At 35.0% G+C, this 27,773-nt stretch overlaps 1 protein-coding gene, 1 non-coding gene and 1 pseudogene across 2 annotated transcripts in view; all 3 read right to left on the bottom strand.

Annotated features, from left to right (window-relative positions):
• The window catches only part of LOC105433326 (uncharacterized), a 297,296-nt gene that overhangs the window by 245,079 nt on the left and 24,444 nt on the right, over window positions 1–27,773 (bottom strand). The window lies entirely within an intron of this gene.
• LOC148934640 (uncharacterized) lies at window positions 12,576–27,642 on the bottom strand (annotated as a pseudogene).
• On the bottom strand, window positions 17,292–17,363 carry TRNAI-GAU (transfer RNA isoleucine (anticodon GAU)). Its single transcript has one exon. It is a non-coding gene; the product is annotated as a tRNA-Ile (tRNA).

Genomic DNA, 27,773 nt, shown 5'->3' on the forward strand with positions numbered 1-27,773 from the left:
TCTCTGCGCGAGGTCTCTCCACTCTCTGCCGCTCCTCGCGCTCATTGCCTCTTATATCCTTTGACTCACACACACGCATCGTTCACATACACGTACGCACATAACTTTACAATGTTTCTCCAAAATCTGGACTACGCATCTTGAAACACTATGTCAAACGACACCAATCGCATCTGTCGAACGCTACCGCCAATTTTGCTGAAGACGCCGCTGTCTTCAAGGCATGACGCCGCTGCCTCCATCAAATGATGCCGATCTCTCTTATGCAACGCCGCGATTTCTTCCATCGGACGTCAGGCTCTCTCTCTCTCTCTCTCTCTCTCTCTCTCTCTCTCTCTCTCTCTCTCTCTCTCTCTCTCTCTCTCTCTCTCTCTCTCTCTCTCTCTCTCTCTCTCTCTCTCCCTCTCCCTCCATCCCTCCCTCCCTCCCTCCCCCCCTCTCTCTCTCTCTCTCACACACAATCAGACATCCTACACACATATATATATATATATATATATATATATAAACTATATATAAAAATATAAAAAATATACGTACATTGTATATACATGTATATATTATAACGGAATCCGCCAATATCCCCACGGTAACGTTTCCGTTGAATACGGTATGATGTATCGTTTGTCATCATATGGATTCAGAGCGATTTTCGACTCGGACATCATATATACTTGGTATAACTAGGATCTTATACATGATTGGCGACGAGTCATTTCGAGCTCTTCATTCAAGCACCGCGTGTAATCGTCGAACGTTATTGTTCGCGCTACGACGTTACTTTTTACATCTTTCGCCTTTTTGGTATCCTTTTTATCGTCAATCCTCACCGCATACATCTTCGCTCTGAGTCCGACGAATTTCATTATCGCACCGTTATTTTCGTCCTTCATTAAGCCGGATACTTTTTTATTAACGAGAGGCGTCCCGTATGCGTTGTCCGGCGGATAATCACTCGTATTTAATCTAGCGATATCGCATTTCATTGTCTCGTACACGTCATCGCACTCGATGTGACATATGAGACTATCCGTGTTGGTGTACATGATCTTACATTTGTCGCGATACAGCGGTGACATATACTTGTGGTGAAATTCATACAAGCAGATTTTCGATATGTCGAGTATACACATACCCACATAAATCGGCTTATCGAATTTCACCTCGAGTTTACGCAGTTCGACGGCGATTAAGTTTTCCATAAAGACACTGCGGCTGTAGAAATTTGGTTTCGCGATCATTGTCACCACGCCATACTGTCCATCCCATTTTGTTATCAATTTTACATTCACGTGATTCCGAACATTTTCCATTGTTTTATCGAATACCGCGTTGTTCAATTTGTACAAATTTTTCTCAAATCATTTATCGCGCACGTTCTAAAGTGTATATTGAGTTCGATATAACCGCGGAGCGTGAATTGGTGGATCGAGCAAATTGTGGTACGCGATGTATCTTTGCGATACGAGGAACGTGGCGTGTACACTGCTGCAGGTTGTGATAGTGGATGACGTACCGCTTCTTATCATATAATGTCGCGAGAAGTTTATCCTGCCCCGTGCCGGGTGGTTTATCGCGCGTCGGACAGAAAGGTAGGTCAGTGTGTCGATCATGTAGATGATATGGATACTCGAAATCAACCTCGAGAATATAACCCGTAGGCGAATCCGGAGCGATCGCGCTCGCGTCAAAGTTCGCAACGGTCTTCAATCCATCGAAATTCGACATAAGGCAGCAGTTGACACATCCGTACAGATTGTTCACATCGTAGTACATTAAAAACGACGACGGTTTCGACGGGTTGTACGAACGCATGTACTTGTTATTGGCCTGCGCGTATCTACCCGAACATTGACTGAGGCCATCACGTATACCGCACTCGATAAACATATTCATATTAATGTCGGTAAGCAACTCAAACTTTACACGCGTATGTTTCAGCATGGCGTCCCACGTGAAATCTGGCAATATGTAGTAATAAGCGGGATCGAGACTGTAACTTTTGATACAACTTTCGTGAAAATTTCTAAAAACGTCAGCCAATAACAATACATCGGTTTTTAAATACAGATCGCTATATTCGCTTAGGTTTTCAATAGAGAACCGCTGCCAGACGTTCGCAGCGTACGCGTAATCGTTCTCCGATGTACACCGTATCACTAGTTAACGAGCTATAGAATGATTCGCGCGGTGGTAGGCACATGTCCGCGCGATCCATGTATTCGTAGGGAAAGACACCTTTATGCGTTAACAAGTCAAAAATCTTCGTTTGATAACGTGGAAAATTTGGAATGTAAAATTTTCAAATTTTTCTTTCGTTAGAAAAGATGCCAATTTATCGAGGCTGATATTTAAAAATTTGTACTAATCGATGAATCACAGTCGTACGTAATTTCGTGACTCTGATCTCTCGGGGGTATCTTTAACGTGTTTTGTAAACGAGATGTATTTTTCTTTTGTTAGCGGCAGCACGTCGATTTTGCCTTCGAATGCCGTAGCTATTTCCATAATGACAAAATGCGCGTCATAACCGAATAAATTGTGAAATATTACGGGAATGCAATATGAATCTTTGTAATTTTGATTACAATTTGAATGCGTGGGAACAACCGGTAAGGCAATGATCACGTACCCGTTTGTCGTCCGACGCAAATGATTTTTCATAAATGTGGCAACGCGCTACGATATGTCTCCCACTGTTCTCTCGACAACGTTTCTATAGAGACATTCACGGATAACAAAATTTTTATTTATTATTTTCGATGCGCCAAGTCTGCCGAACGAACCACGCAACGCAGTCTTCGTCGCGACGAAATTGATATACCGAATAACACGTCGTCGTACGAGCATCGCACGTAATATCCAATGCTAAATACCTCGTGCTGCTGATAGATGACGCGTCTTCTTTCTCTGTCGGTTCCGTTCGTCGTAGTACTCACTCCAAGTATACGACGAAAGGAAGTCGTCTCTTATTTATATGGTTCTTGAATTCGAGCCACTTGTCATTCTTGCTCAGCAGTCGGATGGTGCAATCGTTCATCCATTCGCAATCTACCGTATGAGATTGCAATTTCTCGGATAAATTAAAATAATGTAGACACCTGCAAACGGAAAATATGATTTTTTTAATATTCAATAAACAATTTTATAAGAGAAATAATAAAATTTGCTAAAATACGTACCGGTCACAAAAATATTTCTTGAGTTCTTTTTTGTTTATTTGTGAGCTCACAAGGCGGGACAGGTCTTTAATGTACGCGAAGTGCCCCGTGTTATCGTCGCGCGGATCCTGCAAGGATTCCAAATAAGAAGGGAGAGTGTGCGTCACAGCGGGGCCTGACCACGAACCAATCGTGAAAACTCGTAATTATTTTGCGAAAAAATACCACTCCAGCCAGGAATCGAACCTGGATCTCCTGCTTACCGGGCAAGCATCTTATCCCTTTGACTACCGAGGACTACATGTGATGATATTTATCGCAAATAACATATTTAGAATAACATGTCAACAATACAATGATACATATATATACATATATTACAATATACATATATACATGTATTCTTTCGAATCCCCACGACTGGTACTCCAGAGAGATGATGATTCTATTCTCTCGATGGATGCAGGTCGAACTGCAACGGCGACACCCTCCAACGCTATTAGCAAATATACAAATAATCCTCCTGGAGCACGACAGGAGAGATTACATCAAGCATGACTCGAACCCCCGAATAAAAAAGGAGGGTATGCGTCACGGCGATATGTACAATAGATTTGCGTGCTTCTCCATTTTCTTATCTGTCAACCGTTTCGGAAGAATCTTCTTTTCCTTGATACCATAGACGTTGATTGAGATGTCATTGAGATGTTCGAACTTTTTAATTTGATTCAACGTCATCGGAAACGTAATGGAGATTTAACACTGTCGTATATGCGGGTACGACAATTCCCGATCTTTATTTGTTTCGGCCGGATACAGAGCCGCGACCACGTGAAACATGCATTGTCCTTGGATCGTACGTTGATCATTGCTCGCTTTAACATAATTTCCCGTGACAGTTTGATGTAACATCCCGCGTGCATTGGATTATATTTATTCACATTAATTGTCAAATTCAATATATGTGACAGTCCATCCATTGTCACGTCCTTGGAACTCTTCGAGCGACGCCAACGTAGGTTCGATGACATGCTGCTCGTACCATTCGTCCAAATTTGACACTCGAAAGAATGTTCATAGTTTTTCGTGTTTATATTTTTATTGGCGCGTTTATCGCCCGTCATAAATTCGCCGTTGAACGCAGTGCTCACTTTTACACTATCGTGTCTTTGTACAATGTCTCGCACTCGCTCGAGCACTACACCAGCGTCTTCCAAAAATCGGCTCGATATAGTCCACGTTCACCGCATCAGTCAATATACGGTTTTCAAACGCCGTATCTTGCGCTAAACAAGAGATCCATTGTCTCTACTGGTACTCGCCACCAACGTGCACGAAACATCTTTCTAATTGTACCTTTGCACCTGCGAGTGCGATATTTGCCTCCACAGATTGTCTATTTGCAACGGTGAGTCGAGAACGCTTAACGGTTAAATTCCTCAAGTTGTTCGATGCACTCGTCGCATCGTTGCAGCCACGTGAAACACTTCACCAAAGTAGCGATCTGGCTGCATTGTTCCAGCAGCTCGCGTTCCACTCGCTCTAGGTGTTCCATATTTCTCGCATATTCGATTGATTCATTAGACTTCCAAAACACCTACTGTAATCTCGCGCGTACTATGACCCATTATATATCATCGACAATTTCTTTGTCTCTTTGTCCCTCTGTCTAAACCGAAGCGTCATCAGACGTTTGCAACCGAGTCGCAATTTGTTTATTTATTTGTTTATAACTTTTATTATCTTTGCAATTTGTTTATAGCAGCCGGAATATCGGCGTTTCTCTCTCTTAACACGTCGCGACACGTATGTCGATTTCTACGAAAAGCCATCTTATCACGGCTTTTTTTCCTGGAAAAAAATTTAAACACATCGTGATTCTTTGCGAACATATCGCTACATGTTTGATCATAACAATGAAATTTCTAGGTAGAAGGGGGAGAGGGTGGAGGATTAACGATTTGCCATGTCAAAATTTACGCGGATGTTATCCTCCATCGAACGATCTGCATGAAAAGTGTTCCTCCATCTTCGCTCCTCCATCATTTGTACTAATGATCAACACGTATTCCGCCAAAGGAAGTAGCGCACCGTACGATGGTGAAAAACAAAAGAAGGAACGTAACGCGTAAGTTTCAATTGCATTTTATTTTTTCTCTTTTTTTTTTCCAATATTATGCAATATTATATATTTAATTTCCACAGTATTTCGACGGTGGAGCGTCGCGCGGTGCGCTTACTGAGCAGACGTACACTCTGACGGCCACGGGTTACAAATTTTTGGAAATTGGAATCCATTCTCGCTTATAAACGAAGAGTATGCCGGTATGCTTTTAGAGTACGCCTCGAGATTAATTTCATGATCGTCGAATATTTCATCAAGCGTTCTAAGACGCAAGGTCGATACTTGAACTTCTCTTTCATCGTCCAGGGTACTTATAATATTTATATACCTTTCCGGAAACATTCTCCACTATATTTTCTCTGGAATAAATTCCGTGAGCTATTTTTAATTTGGGTAAATATCTTATCTCTACTTCTGGATTAGCAATCCTTATGTAAAACGATGATTCTGAGTGCGGGGATGCTATAATAGTTTCTGACGAAAAGAAAGGAACGTTAATCCCCGACATATTTAGATATTCATTCGCGCAGTCTATCTTAAAGGAGGTTTGTTTGAAAAAAATCATTGCTCAATATTCCGGCTTGTGGTATTGGAAAATCATCTGATACTATATGAAAATTTACTAAAACTTGAGAAAGAGTTAGTGTAATTTTGCCAAGAGTGAAGAATTACGGGGTAATTATTTAAAATTATCTTTTTAAAAAAAGGGTGTCAAATATAGGAGCGCGCTTGAAAAAAAAAAGAAACTGTTGTACCAAGTTAAAAAATAGAATTTAACTGACAATATATTTTATTTTAAAGAAATAGAATCTAAGTGTAAATATCTCTGTATCTTCACTAAAGAATCTCTTTATTCTAATGTAGTAGTAGTTTTAATTCTTAAAAAAAAATTATGTTACGAAATTGCCATATTTAACTCAATTTTAGTTATGCTCAAATTAAAAAAATTAATTGAATATAAGATAAGGTTCCCAATAAAAGAATATAAGAATGGAGTATAATGGCAATGAGAGCACAGCGCAGTACTAAGAGCGCGTAAAATTTAATAATAATCAATGTAACCTCATTCTTATATTCTTTTATCGGGAATCTTATCTCATATTCAATTTGTTTCACGTAAGCTGAAAAAATGCGTTTTCATTCCTTTTTCCAATACATTAATTTCGTTTTTGAACAAAATATTGTGCGATTATTTAAATTATGGATTAAGTTTAACAAAGCCATTATTAAGAGTAGATTGAGAACGGAATTTTTACGCAAATGTATTAAATATAACATCATACCGTCTCTCTTTGTCCAACGTCCTGTTTAATGCTAACCTTTTCAGTCGTAAATCTATCAATGACTTTAAACATTGTAGACTTCTTTTTAATAGGAGATTGCTGCAGATTGAGCTCTCCGATACATATTCATACATTAGAGCTACAAACACTCAGATTTATAATCTTTCTCGGCGTTTATATCACTACATCCCTCTATCTATCCGCAATTTCTTTTTCACTAGACAACGAGGACCACTGCTTTCCTTTTTTTACCATCAACATGACAAGCTAAACAAGAAATTTGATAATCTATTGACGAAACATAGAGTTAAAAAGAATGACACAAAAAGAATGGCGATCCATTACTTCTACAGTCATTCCACTCACTCACACCCCTTTGCTGGAAGATGTCGTTTTTATTTTAAACCACTAATTTTTCCAACAAATGCACAGAATCTTGACTTGGAGATCGTGATCAATCCACACACGTTCAAGCAGAATGAACAGCATCCATTGTTATACATTAATAAAAAATAGTTTGTCAACCTGTCCTCCACTCCTGTACCCACTGACGTACAGAGTCTCTTACAATTGGGTGACAATTTTAGTCTTCCTATCCAATAATAGGGAAAAACTGACCACAGAATTCATAAAAAACATCGAGCAACCTTACCAAACTCCCTATAATATCACAAATGGCCATTAGAAACTGTTAACAGTCTATCTATATCTAATTATTCGATCCCTAAATGTGAAGTTAACACACACTTAAAAGATTTCGTTTCTACTACTAGAGATTTCCTACAACATAACAACAATCTCATTGTCACCCGTGCGAATAAGGAAAACATTACTGTAGCTTTGGAAAGATGTGTACTTCAGAAAAATTTAAGAATTTCTAAATGATAATAACACTTATTCTGTCGTTAAAAAAGATCCAATAAAAAAGCTCACTTTTTGCGAGATTTATTAAAGAGATGAAAGGATTCCGAGTTCATTTCAGCCTCTACCTACAGACGTTTACTGTTAGCGATGAGATTTTACCGAGAGCTTACACTTGTTGCACATAGCATCAATAATAGTTTCGAATTGATCAAAAGACTTTCTGACGTACACATCGACTCCTCTTTGGTTTCCTTAGATGTCATTTCGCTGTTTACCAATGTGCCAATTGCATTGGCCATTGAAAGTATCTCTGCTAGATGGGATTACATTGCTGATAATTCCATAGTTCCATTTCCAAATTCGAATTTATCACGGCAGTCAGATTCATATTAAACTCTATTTATTTCACCTTCAACGGAGTGTTTTATCAACAGACATTTGGCATGCCCATATTCTGAACATTTTTAATTCCTTCCACCCTCGTTTACAATTCACAATGGAAATCGGTGTGAGACATAGGCTCAATTTCCTAGACATTACCATAATCTTAGCCGATAATCAGTTGACTTTTGACTGGTACCATAAACCAACGGGAGATTCTCGGGAAGATATTTACATTTCTTCTCTAACCATCCTCTATGCCAAAAAAGAGGCACAGTCATTGGCTTAATTGATAGAGTTATTTTATTATCACACCCGACTTTCCCGGAAAAACTTAAATTTTGTGATTGAGATTTTACTGAACAATGGCTATCCACTAGATTTCAGGTCCTACACGAACGCCTTAAGTTTCTTTTCCATAAGATCAATTCCAATTCTAACAACACTGAGCATTTTGAAGGATTGGAGAGAGTTTCGTTCTTTATCATACCGTACGCTCCTGCAATTTCGGGACAATTTAAGAACATTACTAAAGATTTAAATATCAAACTAGCATATCGTCTCAATAAATTTAATAATTTTATTAAAGTTCACAAAGATTCTCGTGCTCCATCTACTCACATTATTGTTATCTATAAAATCAATTGCGATAATTGTGATGCGTCATACGTAGGACAGACTAAAAGACAATTACATACTAGGATCTCTGTACACAAGACCCATATTCGGAGGAATACGAATAACCATTCTGTGATCACTGATCACAGGCTAGCATACAACTACGACTTCAATTGGGAGAATGTTGAGATTTTAGAGAGCCACATTTACACAAACGACTAATTTCTGAAGTTTTACACATCAAAAGACAAAAGAACAGTATCAATTTGCAGACTGATACTGATACTGAGTGCCTCCCGGAAGTATATGTGACTGCAATAGAAAAGCTCTCCAAAATTTGATTCAATGTTATTTTATTTTTATTTTTATTTTCTTACGGTTTTGTATTTTACATTACGTTTCACACTCTTTATATATTTTTTTAATTTATTACTCCTTTACTTTTCTATTGTGGACACATGTATTTTATTTGCAACAATGCACTCATAACCAAATTTTGTTCTCGATTGCTTTCATTTTTATCATTTTTATTATGTATATTAATCTATTTCCATAAGTATATTATTATTACTTTTCGGCCATTGCCTATCCGCTACATATACTCGTGTCGTGTTTCTTATATGTATATTATTATCTTTCGACCGTTTTTGTCAACTTTTCCAAAATTGTTTGCGTTCGAATCTTGCTATCTCAGTTGACAACAGTTACTTGTGTCACGGCATTGCGACCGCTTCATTTATCTGTTAGTGATCGCCTAAGTCCCGTTGCGCCCGAGTGTGAATTTTCTATTCGCGTCGTCGGCTTAAAATTTATGTGTGTTATTTTTTTTAATTTTTTATATATCTGCGCATTCTCTCACATCGTCTCATATATGAACCACGCCGGTTATTTACAGGCATTAGTATAAATGTATCATAACATCATGCTCTGTACAATCTGGGATTTCTCAATTTTTGACCACGTAATCGAGCAGTTGGTTATCCTAACTACTGTAATTGTTCTTGAAGAGTCTATGCATCGTATTTTGATAGACGACCGGCGTTATGAATTTCGATGTTTGCTGCTACATTGACTATGAATTTGCGATTCGTTCATCGTCTAAGTAGATTTGTTTGTATTTTTTATCTCTTGTGCTGAGGAAAGTTGAAAGATCAGCCGAAACGTCCGCTTTATGTTACTTTGATTATGTTACATTGATTATTATTAAATTTTACGCGCTCTTAGTACTGCGTTGTGCTCTATTATATCCCATTTTTATAAAAAAATAAAATCTAAGTGTTAGTATCTCTGTGATCTTTGTACTATTTAAACCTAAGTGTTACATCACAATCTTATTAAATTCAAATGGTATCTAATACTTAACTCTAATATATATATATATATATATAATTTATATAAAAGATTTGATATAAAAAAAAATGGCACCAAATTATAGTCCCATTACCTCGAAAGTTAAACTTTTATTTAAATATTCAAAATCATAAAAAAATAGAAATAAAATCTAAATACATATCTTAGCAGGTAAAAGTTTTTCTATTTAAATCCAAGTGTTATATCATAATCTTATTAAATTCAAATATTATTTTATCTAATACTGAACCCTAATATATATATATATAATCTACAAGGTGTCCCAGAACTGGGGAACGAGTCGCAGTAGGAGTGTAGAAGAAATCAAGGAGAACAAAAAAGTCTAATATCATTTTGTGATATTCGCTCTAATTTTCGAGTTATAAAATAAAATATCCGAACCAATGAGTGGTGACACCGCGCTATAGTACGGCCTACTGCTTCTAGCTTACGGGCGCGCGGCACGCGGTGAGAGAATGGGAGGGAGGGAGGGAGGGAGGTAAGGCCGTCCGCTGTTCAGGCGGCGACACGCTGCCTCTCTCTCATCGCGCGTCGCGCGCCCGTAAGCTAGGAACAGTAGGTCGTACTATAGCGCGGTGTCACCACTCATTAGTTCGGATATTTTATTTTATAACTCGAAAATTAGAGCGAATATTACAAAATGATATTAGACTTTTTTGTTTCCCTTGATTTCTTCTACACTCCCACTGCGACTTATTCCCTAGTTCTGGGACATCATGTATAAAAGATTTGATATAAAAAAAGTGACGCCAAGTAGTATAGTCCCATTAGTTCGAAAGTTAAATGTACAATTGTTATGATATCATAAAATTGCGTTTGATCTAATTTAACTCAAATGATATGTATCTAAGATAAGTGGTAGTAGCTTTCATTCTATCTCAATATGTGTATACATAATATTCTGGCATATTCCTTCTGTAAAGAATTTTTAAATACATATGTATATTTGAATCGAATGAAAAATTTAATTACAAAGAATTAAAGAGATAATAGTACAAAATGAAAAAAAATTTAATTTAAATGAAAAAGTTTTTATGTAAAAAAACTTAGCACTAAATAAAAAAAATAAAACAATTTAAAGTAATAATACATATTGTGTGGAATTGAGATGCCGTTCGCTGGAACGACCTTCAACGATTGAGGATCCGATGGATTATGTATAGAATGACGATTCTTGAGATAGATCACACTAATTTAATAAGTCAGTTTTTAAAGTAAAATGTACAAAATATATCTGATGGTAGTGTACACGTTGAGAAGATAAAATAGATATTCGCTAGGTAGATTGCACTCACTGGTTTGAATAGTTCGTACGAATTGCGTAATCACGTGATTGGAAAATGTCCGTAGCGTGCTGAGAAAATGGTAGCAAACTCTTGCACCTTAATTGACTTAATGAATGATGACATGCTGCTTCGTTAAGCTGAGATACGCGCACTTGTCATTGAGAATTCGCATTTTGAGAATGCGAGCACTAAATATTCTTGTCGAGTTCTTGTCGAGGCACTAGAATCTCGATGTGACGAGAGAGAATGTGAATTAAAAATTCGCCACGATTCAAAATGCTTCGCTGAAAAGTCTCTCGCAATGATTAAAACGTAACGTTATTACGAGACGAGTGAAATGACAAGACTAAATTACGACACGAGCTGAACTTACAAATACGACAAAAGCGATAGAGAACGACAAAAGCACTAATTTGACGACATGAGCATGGTATACTTTCCAGGAGCAAGGATTATGATCGACTCGGCGGAGAATTTCGATAACGAGAGCTTTTCAAAAAGCTTGCGGGATCATCTGATCGATTTCGTCCTATCAGCGATCGACACAACGAATCATGATTTTCGGTCAATCGATAGCGTACACATACATTCCGTCGATTACGAAACAACGCCGCCCTTAAAGGGTAGCTGATAAGCATAATTATTTCCGCGTGGTAGGATTGACGAGCTACCTGGCGCCATCGTTCGAATGATTTAGGATAATCGATCGCCGCGGGTCGTCACACGCACTTCGCGTGTTTCGCGTCGCGCATTCAGGCGCGATTTACTTATGGCAATTCCGAACACATAATATTAATATTAAATTAAATTTTTATCATTTTGTACTATTAACTCTTTAATTCTTTGTAATTAAATTTTCCATTCGATTCAAATATACATGTATTAAAAAATTTTTTATAGTAGGATATACCGGAATATTATGTATACATATAATATATTGAGATAGAATGAAAGCTACCACTTATGTTAGACTACTATTATTTATGTTAGATACATATCATTTGAGTTAAATTAGGTTAAATACAATTTTATGATATCGTTATTTTTTAAAAAGAAATTAATATATTTAACTTTTGAGATAATGGGACTATTACTTGGCGCCACTTTTTTGATATCAAATCTTTTATATAGATGATATACATATTAAGGTTCAGTATTAGATAAAATAATATTTGAATTTAATAAGATTGTGATATAACACTTAGGTTTAAATAGGAAAATTCTTAAGTGCAAAGATATATATTTAGATTTTGTTTCTACTTTTTTATGATCTTGAATACCTAAATAAAAGTTTAACTTTCGAGGTAATGGGACTATAACTTGGCGCCATTTTTTTATATCAAATCTTTTATATTATATAAATTATATTTATATAAATGATATATATATTAGGGTTGAGTATTAGATATCATTTGAATGTAATAAGATTATGATGTAACATTTAGATTTAAATAGTACAACGATTTTAGAGATATTAGCACTTAGATTTTATTTTTTTAATTTGATCACAACTAGAATTGAGTTAGATATGGCAATTTCGTAACATAATTTTTTTTAAAGAATTGAAACTACTGCCACATTAGGGTAAAGAAATTTTTGAATGAAGATACAGAGATACATAACACTTAGGTTCTATTTCTTTAAAATAAAAGATATTGTCAGTTAGATTCTATTATATTATTTAATTTGATACAACAGTTTCTTTTTTTTTCAAGCGTGCTCCTATACTTGCCACTCTTTTTTTACCTTTTTTTAAAAAGGTAATTTTTTAATAATACCATGTATTTTGTAGTGTTAAGCATCTTTTTGTGTTTGAAAAGCGCGCCTATGTTTGACACTTTTTATATAACAAATATAATATAATAATTAACATTTTTTTATATAAACAATATATTTTTATTAAATATAATTATGATATTTTGCTTAATATACATGTTTAGTAATCATTTTTTGTAAAAATAATATATAGCTCTCTTTAGCACCTTTAGGCCATTGCTTTTTTATAACTTGTGCATCATCAATTTCAAACCAAGTGCTAGATGTTCCTTCTCTACACATATTCGTATAATGATCCTTTTCGATACAAATTCCATGAAAAATAGCATTTATTACTTTATATGCTTGTCCAACTATTAGTTTTAGTTGTTGGTACAGCATACAAGCTAAATGTGTGTGGTATATTTTTACTAATTTATCATATTTTTACTAATTTACCATTCTGTAAAGAAAATGATATTAAATGTATAATAAGTGTATATCTTTCGTTAAAACCAATTTATTTTTAAATAACATGTCATTTCTCTCATAACGTTCACGTGATTTGTCAAACGATTGACGCCAGTGTGATGAAAATGTAGTTTTTAATAGATCATTAAGATTAAAACTTTTGTTTTTCATATTGTTAATAAAAATGGAAAGAAGAGTGTTATTTTTAGTAGTAACTTTTGTATCATCACATGAATTGCATCGACAAGTTGCAATAACTTGATGATTTACTAGATTTTGTATATAATCATATTTTGTACAGAGAGCTGTAAGAAATTCGAAAGCGTCTTGTTTTATAGCAACCGAAAAATTCCTAAAGATTTCCGTATTTCATAGATATCCAAATTGTTCATTCCATGTTTATATCGATATGCAAATAAATTTAATACATCCAGTTTATCATAATTTAACAACTTTTTTCTGATAACTTGTAAATGCAATAAATATTGTAATACTGCATTTGCATGACATGAAACCTTGTCTATATTTTGAAAACCAAACATAATCCAATTATTACCTTTTGAAGTAGTCTTTTGACTTGACTCTTGGACAGAAGTAATTGTTTTTAATAATATCCATGGGACATCTTTTAACTTTACGATAACGCTCCTTCGAAACAGTAATCATTTCTGATTTTGGATTATGTATTCGTTTTAACCGATTATATTCTATAATAGCTTCTTCACTAGCAAATATGAATGAAGAGTCAAAATTAATTAAATGCGATCCATTCAGAGAAGTTACTCGAGATAAAATAACATAAACCTGACCGCAATTAAATATGGAGTTATCTATACCCATAATAGTGTTTTGCAAATTTAATCCCTGGCCTTTATGAATGGTGATACCATAACTCAAGGATAATGGAAATTGTTTTTTAATAACATATGCTCTATTCACTTGAAACTTAACACTCACTCTTTCAATAAAATATTCCAAACCAGATGGTAAAAAAAGTTTTAGCTTTTCTATATAGTCAGTAGTTTTATATATATATATATATATATATATATATATATATATATATATATATATATACACAACTGAAATGACTGTAGCTATTGTACCATTTACAAGACCCCAACTAGCATCAATTGCGTCTTATCATAACTTTCGCTCCAATTTTAATTATAATTTGTTTTGAAAGTCCAGCTGTTCTAGTATTATCATCATCATTACTTGTCATATCTTTGTTATCCTTTTTTTCATATATGAAGTACAATCAATTGTATCTTCAGCTATTAATAATATTTCTTTTGAAGCAATACGATTTAACACTGCAGTGTTAAGAATGTCACACATGTGACAAGTAGGCAATAAACAAACGGTATCAAGCTAACAAATTATTAATAAAATCACACAATTCGTTTACTCTTTCTTCGAAAGATTCACCCTTAAAAGATATTTTTCTTTTTTCGAGAATCTCACAATCAAATTTTGTTAATAAACCAACACGAATTCTCGAGAGTAATAATATAAATATTCATGTCTCATTCAATTCAAATAAGATCCGTCTCCTTGACGCATATTGATCGTCAATTCGTCATAATCAAATAAAGTTGTCCATAGATTAGTAGCACTTAAAGAATCAAGATATTTACAAATTTTTTCATCTGATAAATGTATAAAAGCCGAATCTTCATGTACGGGAGGTAATTGAAGCAAATTTCTAAATAAAAGGATATGCTTTTGATCAAACTAACCATCATCACAGTCAGTAGTACCGAATATTTTAGATAGTCGTAAATGTATATACATTAAAATCAAATCATTCGATATCATTGATACTTCATCAATTATTATAAGAATAACATCTTTGAGATCGGCGCGTATAATTTTTAAAACGTGATCAGATAATTTATATTTAGGAATATGACCATGTCCAACAGGTAACTGCAATAATCTGTGAACTGTCTAACCATCTATATTAAATGCTGCTGTACCAGTGAATGCTATTATGGCAGTATCTTTGTTAAGATTTTAGTTAAGATTTTATTTCTTTTTTATCCAGCACTTAATTGTTTTAATCAGGAAACTCTTGCTAGTATCTCCTTCTCCACTAATATATAATCGTAGTAATGATTTATCTGACTTAACGGTATTAATGATTCTATCAAATATCCTTCTTTGATCTACATTCAGTTTAGAAATCATTTCAGCTATATCTATTTTCTGTTTGTTATCAAGATCTTTAAAATCTCGCTTCACCAACTTCAACATTTTGAACACCTATTGGGTTATCAGGATCATCTTGAGACACATTTTGTTTTGCCAAATTATGTAAATGTTCTTGAAGTAATTGTTTCGCATTTTCAAATGCTTTTTGCAACTCCACTAATTTTTCGTGATACTGCAATGCTTTCATAAGATGTAATTTTACATTGTGAAATGATTCCGCATAAGTATTGTCGCACTCGCGGCGGTTCACTCGCATTACACTCACGCAAGGAAAGGAAGAGACATTTAGAAAAGAAACACACTTTATTATGCACTAGCACGGGAGCAAAAACAAGAGCTTTCACAATTTAATAAGAATTCGCCGCGACACAGCTCAAACTCGCGCGCCGCGTCGACGACTCTCTCCCAAAACAACGCTTGACGACCGTATCGGCAAGGAACGATCTTCAGGTTGGAAATGTATGAGGGTAGCGTCGAGTGGGACACCGCTCGGTCATAACAGTATTATATCTATTTTTAAATTCTTCCGCCATGGTTTAAACATAAGGAGCAATGAAAAGAAATAATTTTCTGGCTGCGTTTTGACATCATATCTATAGTGATTAATAAGATATGCGCTATCGTCATTTAAGATAATGACCATTAGTCATTTTAAAAAATCAATTTTTTTATTTTGTGATTTTATTTTCGTAATGTCAAATCACTGTGCAAATTCATATAATGACATCGATGACATCTAATTTTTCTGGTCTATCTGGATAATGATTATCTATTAAAGATAACTAAAATATGTCGAACCTTTATTAAGAATTTTAATTTTCTTATAGCTTTTGACTTTTCTGTATCGTATCTGATTAACATCTAATTATCTAATAATCGTATTTGAATCAGTCCCATATAATGGAATACCCAGCAATGTATCAGCAGCTCCAAGAGCTCCATATTCTCTATTATTCGTGAAGCGCAAAACAATATTCCAAAGATAGCTCGTCAGCAATTTGTTTTTATTATTTTTACTATCAAGAATAGAATCAGATAATTCACATTTTCCTGCCTTACTCATATACTTAGTAACATAAGTAAAAATAAATAAAGATGATTTTTTTCCCCTATAAATTGTATAATATATCCATGTTTCCTTCTCACACAGTAAGAAGGATGGAATTATAATCATTTATATCAATTTCGTATCGGTTCGAGGAAGGTCATAAAGCCTACTTTGATGTTTTGTTTCCTACCTGCTATTGAACTTACGAAATCTCTCATAATAAATGTTTTCGTGACAGGACGCGGAAAACCGAAACGACATATACGAATAACTTTACATCCTACTTTCTTAGAACGAAGACAATAATGGTTATGTTTGTGTTGTTTATATGTATTGACTCATGTGTATAATAATGGTAGTATTTTTATTTAGAAGTTATATGTTGTAAAATAAATGTAAACATTTCTTCTTGGAGAAAATTCACCAATAATTAGTACATTTTTAACCCAAAGTAATAAATAAAAATGTTAAATACTTCTATCTTGATATTCTCGTCATCAAAAGTAATGTATTACTTCTCCGATTGGATGATCTTTGGAACAAATAAAATCAAGCATTGCCCGAAACTTATTATCAAGAAATCTCGATGTTGATACAGGATCTCTAGCAATAAGAACATTGATAGATAAAGAAGAAGAGAGGCTATGCGTCACGGCGGGGCCCGACCACGAACCAGTCGTGAAAACTCGTAATTATTTTGCGAAAAAATACCACCTCAGCCAGGAATCGAACCTGGATCTCCTGCTTATCAGGCAGGCATCTTATCCTTTCGATTACTGAGGCATGTGATGATATTTATCGCAAATAACGTGTTTAGAATAACACGTCACAACACAATGATATACATATTACAATATACATATATACATGTATTCTCTCGGATCCTCACGACTGGTACTCCAGAGCGATGTTGGTCTCTCACTCAGCGGCGACACCCTCCAACGCCATTGGCAAATATACAAATAATCCTCCTGGAGCACAGGACAGATTGCAAGACTCATTAGACCAGGGGTCGGCAAGTGAGCACTGCTCGCGGGCGCTTAATGCCCACGGGCAACAGTCGAGCGTGCTGGGGCTAGCGTTAGGCGGCTAGACGCAATAAAGTGAGGAGAGGGGATAGCAGGAATGTTCGTTGAACGTGCCATTCCAGGAGTAAAAAAATATTGTGTTGCACAAATTCAGACCCAGAATTAGCATAAATTAGTAACTATCTATATTTTAAATAAATTATTCTTACAATAATATTAAGCAACTCGTATAACATTTAATTAATATTTGATTCATATTCAGTTTTCCGATATTATATACGATATATTATATACGATATATCAGGTGTTATCATTTTAGCACAATTTAAATGAATTATTGCATTTAAATGTGAATTTATTAACTGTTCGCGTAATCGCGATTTATTTAATTTCATAATAGAAAATAATTGTTCACATGAATATGTAGAACCGAACATACTCATTATTTTTGCAGCACGAGCATGTAGTCGAGGAAAACGTTCTTGAGATATGAATAAAATTGTACGATGTCATTAATTGTATCAAAACGATTTTTAAGAGCAGTGTCACATTTTAAATCTATTAATTCTAATTGTATATCTGCGGGAACAATATTAATATCAACAGTAAAGGTGTAAGAATAAGTAAGTCTTCTTCTAAAACAAATGAAGAAAATGCATTTCTCTAAAAACCGACAATCTACCGACAATCAAATTCATTATGTAATAATTGAAGTGAATTTATACATATTCTTCATATTGCTTATCTTGAATGTGCATCGCAACAGATAATAAATTTGAAAAATATGAAAACAACTGTCGAAATTGAAATTGATTGATCCATAAATTAAGTTTCATTTTAAAAGATCTAATTTGATCAAACATATGAATAATTAATTTATCTTTGCCTTGTAGAGAGTAATTTAATGTATTTAAAAGATTAGTGATATTCGCAAGAAAGGCGAGATTGGCAATCCAGGAAGGCTGTGATAGTTCAGGCACAGACTTATCTTTCATTTCTAAAAATATAATTATTTCTTCGCGTAAATGAAAGAAACGCTAAAGAGTTTTATCTCGATTAAGCCATCGTGTTTCGCAAAAATAGGAGATATCGGTATAATCTGACTCTAAAAATTTGCGAAATTGACGATGATTCAATTCAGTAGTTCTAATAAAATTTACAACTTTGATTACAATTTTCATTACTTCGTCATACTTTAAAGATTTTGCACATAATGACTCTTGATAGATGATATAATGGATCGAATGTATTTCTTGTTTTGATTGTGCTAGTTTAGACTTTAAATTTCCTACGAAACCCATATTGTGTCCAATCATTGCTGCAGCACCATCAGTAGCAACTGAAGTTAATTTATCCCAAGATAGATTTATGTTTTCTATTGCTTCTTCAACGTTAAACAATATATCTTCTCCAGTCATAGTACCTTTCAGAGGTATTATATTTAAAAGTTCCTCAATAATAGAGAGGTTGCTATCCACACCAAAAATTGCCAATTGTGCAGTTTCAACGATATCAGTACTCTCGTCGAGAGCTAATGAAAAAGCAATAAAATTGTTTGCTTTTAGTACCAATTGTCGCTCGAGATCTTCAGCTAATTTTTCAATGCGACGTACTACAGTTCGAGAAGAGAGACTAATTGATTTAAATTTATTAATATCATTAGGATATATTGTTTCTGCGGCAAGTTCTAAACATTGTTTGACAAATGGACCAATGCTAAATGGACGTGATTCACGTGCAATAAGATGAGCAATTTTGTAACTGGCATACAATGCAAGCTTACTTAATTCCGATTCTTCTTCCTGTATTAGAATAATATCTTTATTAAATGTAATGTACCTGATAAAAAATTTTTTATAAAAACATATATATATATTTATATATATTTATACATATTTACACATGTTTATATGCATATATATTCTTATACGAAAAATTTTTTACCGGGTATAATTAAATATAATGAATTAAATTAAAACTAATTACAGTAAAAAACGCATATTTTATATTATAATAGTATATATATTATGAAAATTACTTTATTGTTGGAAACAACTGATTTTACATCGTGCAAAAGTTGAATTCGCTCCGATCCTTCTATCTTGTCATAAGTGGCTCCATGTTTTATGTTATAATGTCTTCCGACGTTATATTTCTTTGAATTCATAATTCCACAGATCAAACATTGCGCTTGATTATCATGCTTCATTATGAATCACTTCTTTTCCCATGAAGAACTATCCGAACTTGAACTTAAGGTTTTTTTCCTTTGATTATCCATTACAAACGTTAAATTATAAGATTGCAAATGTGTCTGACTGTTCTAGACAAGAGACAATTTGATTATACTCTTGCTTAGTTATTGTTTTTCTTTTATTTTGAGCAGATTAATATTAGCAGATTTATTTTGAAATTGTTGGAAGTTTTCTTCGCAGAAAAAAGACTATTCTTCTGGATTTAAAAATATAATTTTAAAGTGCTAAGTTAAACGTGATATATGTATTCATAATGTTATTGTTGGTTGTATTGTAAGTTTATATTTTAATACATTGTTATTGTTTATATTATTGTTTTATTTTCTTTGTTATATTTAAATTTTCGTTAAACATATTTAAATGTATTAATTATATAATTTTTAATTTAGTTTACCGAGGCATGTGATAATATTTATCGCAAATAACGTATTTAGAATAACACGTCAACAATACAATGATATATATGTATATTACAATATTCTATCGAATCTCCACGATCGGTACTCCAGAGCGATGTTGGTCTCTCACTCGATGGATGCAGATCGGACCGCAGCGACGACACCCTCCAACGCCATTGGCAAATACAAATAATCCTCCTGCGCCAGTGCTCCACCGCTTACGTTTGTAAGCGCTGCTTCGATCCCATCACTTCTCAGTCGCCAACGTCATCGAAGCTACACAGTTTCTCTCGTTGCAAAGTAGAGCCGGAAAAACCAATTATTCCCTCTGAGTGAAGCGCAGCGGAGTCGCATTTTTTTCATACAGGCAAAGAGAGAACGATGAGTCCCCCTGCAAGGTGGCAGGAAAGATTGCATCAAGCATGACTCGAGCCCCCGAATAAGAAGGGAGGGTGTGCGATTATAACGATTATATTTTACACACGATTACGCGTCGTCGGGCAGCTCGGCGCGTATCACGTTACTCTGGTGGCCGACGACCGAGTGTTGACACCTGAGTTGCTGATAATACGCGTGAATTTCGCGACGGGTTTCCCTAATATCTTGCGCGACTTTTATAATAATGATTCCGCATGACTTATAATTTCGACTCTCTTCCATACCGCCTTGTGTAACCGATTATATAGACTGATCGATGTTCGATCTGCATTCCGATCGGTTGCGTCGATTGATTGCGTGATATTGATTGATCAATATCACGCTCGGTTCAATCATCAAATTTAGGAATTTGCTGATAGACTTTTCGCAATATTCTCGCGTGATGCGTTTCTGCGGTCTTTCGAAAAACTGATCGCAATTTCGGTGATCACACATTCGTGTCGTCTTTCGAAAGACTTTTTCCAAGATTCATGCGGACTACTTTTGTTGCTATGCGGACTACTTTTATTATTAGTTGTAGGTCTGGCTACAACATCCCTCCCCCCCGTTAATAAAAAAAAACGGAGGTACGAAGTTTTCGCTTTTACAAAAATTTCATCCCGACATTTTTTTTTACAATCGTTTGTTTAGAATCGCGTACTCTCGCTTCTTCTAACAACGCGATCTATAGTACGTAGTTCACTATTCCTATTTAATTCTACTATTTTTTTAGTAGTGTTCTGTTGTTTTTTTATTACAATTTTTTATTACAATTATTATTGTTATGATGGCGATGGTTATTATTAATGCTGCTTATTGATATAGGATATAAAGTGTTTTTGTAAAAAGAGTGATATCTCGTTAGTGTTTATTTCATTATTCATTTTGTTTAATTTCTTTGTTAATTCTATCAAGTCTGTTGGGTCTTGTACTACTTTTAATTTAATTTTTTCTGTTTTGTTCGTTTTAAGAGTTTCAGTACGGTAATATTATAATCTGGTAGATAAGTTTTTATTTCTTTTCCATTCCATTTGGTATAGAAAAATGTTTGGTATAGAAAACCAATTGGATTGGTAATTTTTGATTTTATTATCGCGTCCGTTGTAACTATCTTACAATTATTTGATAATGTTATTTTTCCCATATTTGTAATAGTTTTTCGCATTTCTTTATTATTTTTACATGAGATTGTAATAGTTTGTTTCGTTGGTGTAGAGTATAACCAAGAATGTGAATTACTTAAGGCTATCTATATGCTATTTTTTATTGATGTGTATTTAATTTTACAATTTTTATAACGGTTATCAGTTTCTACATATATACCTATTTCACATAGTGGGTCGGTCTTAACATTGCTAATTGGGAAAATTTGTTCGCACAAACAGTTTGCATTTATTTCCTTACATTGTCTTAACTTTTCGTGAGTCAGTTTTACGTGTGTTTGTCAGTATCTAAGGCTATCAGTGGGTTGTTTATTTCTATTAATGTGAACATGTTTTGCTTGTGTGGTACCGGTAGCGGTATTATGTTTAGTATTTCGTATGTCGGAAGTGAAATTAGCGGGAAATGTAAGATTGTATAAACAAAATTAGAAAAGACAATAACAGCAGAAATAAGTAGCGAAAACATAAAAGAATATTTTATAATTACCAACGCAATACTTGACGAATTAACACAATACGCGGAAGACACACTAGAATATCTAACTGCGATAAAAAGTGGAATACTACACCCGCGATTAATACCATTAGAGGAGATAATGGAAAACCTTAAAAAAGCAACCACACAAAGATTATATATTATTCTGTTTTGTCGCAATGCGCGCTCATCGTTGTTACTTTTTCTATCGTAATCCAATCCTCTTCCCTTATTTTAAATGGGAAATATAATTTTTTGATTGCATCAGCTAAAACGTTTTTGTTATTTTGAATTATTTTTTCGTGATTGTTTATATGCGCTATCGTCGCGTTTATAATTTTGATTTGATTTTTTATTATGTGCTCTGTCGTTTGCTGTTTGTTATGTAAAATATTTAATTGTTCGTTGATTAATTTTCTGTCATCATTGTCCATTGTTCCAAATAATGTCTTGGCAACAGTTCCTATTCAATCTATCAGTCCTCGTTTTCGTATTTTGTGTCTTATACAGAGAGTTTATTCTTTTCGTTAAATGTTTTAATAGCTGATAGTTATTTTCAATTATATTATTATAGTTGTGACATGACCCTTTGTAAGTTGTTTGTAAGTTGTAACATAGTGCATACGTTTTGTGTTTTAAGAATGTATTTTTCTATTTGCCCTGCTCGTTTTTCGATTGGTGAGATATCTATTTTTATAACTATTTTCCAGAATGAATCGATTACGTTCAGTTTTCTTATTTCCTCGAAATATATTCCGGGGTGGTGTTTGAAGTTCTCTACTCCAAATGGTAATTTTTTTTCTTCTTCCATAACTCCGTTATCCATATCTTTATTCTGCAATGTTAAAATAAAATTTCTTATTTTCCATGAAGAGTTTGCTGTATTCGAAATCGGCATTTCTTTTTTATCATATTCCCTGACGTAATATTACTTTATTCTTATTTCGCTATCTTAGTCAAAAGGATTCTCCTTTGGACCTGTTGAGTTTGCTTTTTATAACGTTTATCATTTCTCCTGGTGTCTTTTTTATTATATCGGTGTTAGATATTCCGTGTGAACTCTTCTAATATTTCATCTTTTTTGCGATGAGTCTACTACCTGCATCTCGTCAGTTGTCGAGACGTTTTCATCGAAATGAGTTCTCAAGAAAATTTTAAGCGCGACGCGTCGCCGCCGGTGTTCGACGATAGTGCCGCGGCGGAAGCGTCGTCCGATGACGAAGGCTTTGATGTCGAAATAAACGACGACTTGGTGACGTCAACGAATTTATGGATAATCCTGCCGCTCAAGTGCATTTTCGTCGCGTGCGCAAGTGGCTATCCATTGTGAATCGTTTCTATAGCGATGGTATGTTCCACGTCGGCGAGGACTATATTTGGTTTATTACCAACGATATTCCCGGCAGAATTGTAGAGTTGCCTTAGTCCGTGGAACTCTACGAGCTACTTGTTTGTCTGCCTGAGGCCGTTTTGGCTGATGTGGAGGTGGAGGATGATCCGTTGAAGGGTTTTCCAGCCGGCGGTCGCTTCCTGGTTTTATATCGGTATTCCTCTGCTAAATTTTGTTAAGCTGTCCTGAAATATCAATATATATTTGTTTCCCATCGTTGTTATAGGCAATGTTCTACGATATCTAATGCGCATTTTTCAAATGGTTTTGTTGGCGTATCTGTTAACATTAACGATGCTTTAACGCGTCGTCGCAATTTATTCTTCTGGCAATATTCGCATTTTGAGATGTATTGTTTTACATCTCGTTTTAATCCTGGCCAGTTGTGGTGTAATCGTATTCTATTTATTATCCGTTCAACACCCTGATGTCCTCCTACAGGTGCGTCATGGTACTCGTATAATATTTGTTTTTTATTTTCTTCTTCGTATTGCTTTTCTGACGCGTTATCAATTTGTTATTCTTCTGTTATTGCCGCCACGTTACGGTTTAATGCGTCAGCGTTAGCGTTGGCTTTCCCAGCTTTGTGTATTATTTCGTAATCGTATTCTTCCAATTTTAATCTTCATCTGATTAAACGTGACCCGGAATCTGTTACGTTGAATAATCATATTAACGGTTTATGGTCAGTAATTATTTTGAATTTTGTCCCGTATAAATAAGGTCTGAAATGTTTCACTGCCCATACAGTGCGAGTAATTCTTTTTCAGTCATATTATAATTCTGTTCCGCTCGTGATAATACACGGCTGGCATACGCGACGGGTCGGTCTTGACCTACCTCGCCTTGCAATAAGACTGCTCCTATTGCATAGTCCGATGCATCCGTGGAGGAGGAATTCTCTCGTGAAATCGGAATATTTCAATATCGGTGCCGTCGTTAATTTATTTTTTAGCGTGTCAAATGCATTTTGCTGTGTTTCGATCCATTCGAATTTCTCTCCCTTTTTTGTGAGTTTTGTTAATGATTTTGCAATTCGTGAGAAATCTTCGATAAATTTTCTATAGTATCCGACTGAATCCAATGAATGAGTGCACGTCTTTTACCTTTTTAGGCATAGGAAAGTTTTTTATGGCGTGCAATTTTAATGGATCTGGCAAAATTTCATTTTCAGTAATTATATGTCCTAAATAGACTACTTCTTTTCGTAAGAATTCACATTCACATTTATCTGATTGGAGCTTTAGATTGTTCTCTCGTAATCTTTGAAGAATTAATTTTAATCCTTTGTTGTGTTCTGTAAGGCTAGGACCGTATATTAAAATGTCATCGAGATATACTAGACATTTAAGTCCTTGCAAACCCGTTAAATTGAATTCATTAGTCGTTGGAAGGTTGCAGGTGCGTTTTTTAAATGAAATGGCATTCTATTAAATTCGTAATGACCGTATGGCGTAGAGAATGCAGTTTTATTTTTATCTTGCTCCGCCATTGGTATCTAGTGGTAACCTGAGGCGAGATCTAATGTCGTGAAATATTTCGCGTCGCCCAGCTGGTCTAGTATATCCGTTATGTTGGGCAACGGAAATGAATCTTCGACTGTGAAATCATTTAATTTTCTGAAATCTACTACAATTCATAATTTTGTTTTTTCTGAAGCGTCTGTCTTTTTCGGCACGACTAATAGTGGTGCGTTCCATTGGCTGACGCTCGGTCTTATAATTTCCTGCATTAGCATTTCTTGAATTTGTTTGTTTACCTCGTCTTTATGCTTTTCAGGTAAACTGTAAGGTAAACGTTTACTAGTGACGAATCTGTTCATACCGTTACTTCGTGCTTAATTTTTGTTGTGCACGTTAATGTATCTCCTTCTAGATGAAACACTTCTCATTATACTCATGATATGATACATAATTCTAGTACCGATTTTCGTTCTTCTGTATTTAAATGTTCTGTGTGTAAGGAATTGTTTATTTGCTCTTCTCGAGAGATTAATTTTATATTTTTACTTCTTGTTTGTATTGCGTTCACAGATTCTTGTGTTATCTTTTCTTATATATCTATCTCTTCTAATATTATTTGCGGTACCTGAACGATTTTTTCTTCTTCAATAATATTTAGTATACTAATTGGACATGTGTAATTTCGCGGTTCGACTAGGCAACATTCAATAAAAATTCCAGGCATTTCCTCTGGTTTCGTCAATCCGATTATGTTTGGATTAGTTGTGACTTGCACGATTGTTTCACTGCGCGGCCCTAAGGTTACGCGCCTGTATAGGTAAAGTTTGAAATTCGTATTTCTAAAATGCATCGAATTTGTTTTTGGATTGAACGCAATTATATATTGCCAAATAAAATCTGCTCCTAGGATTGCGTTGTATTCCATTAGCACATTATCTCGCATTATGTATACGGGGTGTCGTATCTTTTTTCGCGACAGTTGAACCGTAACATATGTTTTACCTAATATTATTATCTCATGTCCTGTTATGCCTATTAGCTTAGTTTTTTCCTCGTAGATTAGGACGTGGTATAAATGTTTTAATTTTATTATTGTTGCTGATGCACCCGTATCAAACAAGAAATTTATTTTTCTATCTTTGGCTTCTGCAATCGGTAATGTGATCGCGCTTAATCCACTGTTGACGAGTGATGTCCCCTTGACGTGTGTCACACGATACTCTGATGCGGGACGCGGGCGGTCGGTTTACTTTCGCCGGTTTCGTTCTTTTTATTTTTAAAGTTCTTCGCGGGATTTTCTCTTCGCGAATTCGAAAAAATTTTTTCTGAATTTTTTCTACTGTTTTCAGGTTTTCCGTTCAGTGTCCAACATTCTTGACGCAAATGTCCTATCTTTTTACAATAGTTACACTGTTTTTCAATTGTGTTTATTCGTGGTTGTCCTTCCGGCTTAGGCAGGATGTATCTATTTGTGAAACGATTAGTCCTGCAATCGCGCACGTAATGACGATTTTTCCGCATTTCTCGCAATGCAGACTTGGTGAATGCGCTTTAAATATTGGCCGGTTTCGATAGGTTTGCGTTCGAGTGCTAGGTCCTCGCGTTTTTTCTTCCGCGGTTGTTCCTGCGATCGCTTCCTGTATTATTTGGTATCGCTGCGATCGTACAATCAATTTAATCTCTTCGTGTAATTCTGATAATTGTGAAGTGCCTACTCTTTTATATTTTCTAAGATCGCGCGTTGCTATTCGACGGTATGGCTTTTGTCTTCTTCCATAAATTCGTATAATTCCATGGCTATATTGTCTGTTCTTCTACCGAATTCTTGCGCGCTCTCGTTTTGTTTGAGCGAGTTAAACTCGAGTTGCAAATGTGCGGTGCTTCGTTTGCTCAAATATTCCTTTTCCAATTCTCGTTTTAATTGCTCGAAATTTACTATATCTCGCGTACGGAAATCCATCATGGCCTTGCCTTTGAATTTGGTACAAAGGATTTGGTACAAATGGCTTCTAATAAAGAGTGTTCATCCGCAGGATGATGCAGGATGTATATTTTTTATCGCGTATGTGCTTGCGTTTAGAAATTCGTACACGCGTTCTCGTGACGTGCCGTCGATCTCTGGGATCATGTTACGCGCGTCTTTCAATGTTAGAAATGCCAATGCATTTCCCAGTTGGTTTTATATGTCCTGATACGAACGTCCATAAGTTAAATCTAACGGGTGCAGCAGAAAATCTTCCGATACTCTCGTTCGTTTGCCCATAGATAATTGTATCTGCCGGCTTAATCCGTTCACTTGTACGCGAAGTTCGCGTATTTCATCCATCAGTTCACAAAGTATAATGTTTTCGGACTGTGCGTCAATTGTGACGCGACGATTTGTTCGACTTTCTTGTGGTCCGTCGACTGAATGCCATAGTTGCAAGATTTCATTGTCGATTTCGTTCTGTTGTTCGACGGGTGAGTGGGCCATTTTGTTTATCAGTGATTGGTATATGTTAAAAAAGTTAAATATGCTTCCATCTCGTAAATTTGTTTGTGTGTGTTTGCGTGCCTGTACGTATGTGTCAATGTGGGAGTCGGTGTCGTTTAATGCGAGCAAAC

The sequence above is a fragment of the Pogonomyrmex barbatus genome, unplaced genomic scaffold (assembly GCF_055798465.1).
Source record: "Pogonomyrmex barbatus isolate J1 unplaced genomic scaffold, ASM5579846v1 scaffold9, whole genome shotgun sequence".
Taxonomy (NCBI): Eukaryota; Metazoa; Arthropoda; class Insecta; order Hymenoptera; family Formicidae; genus Pogonomyrmex; species Pogonomyrmex barbatus.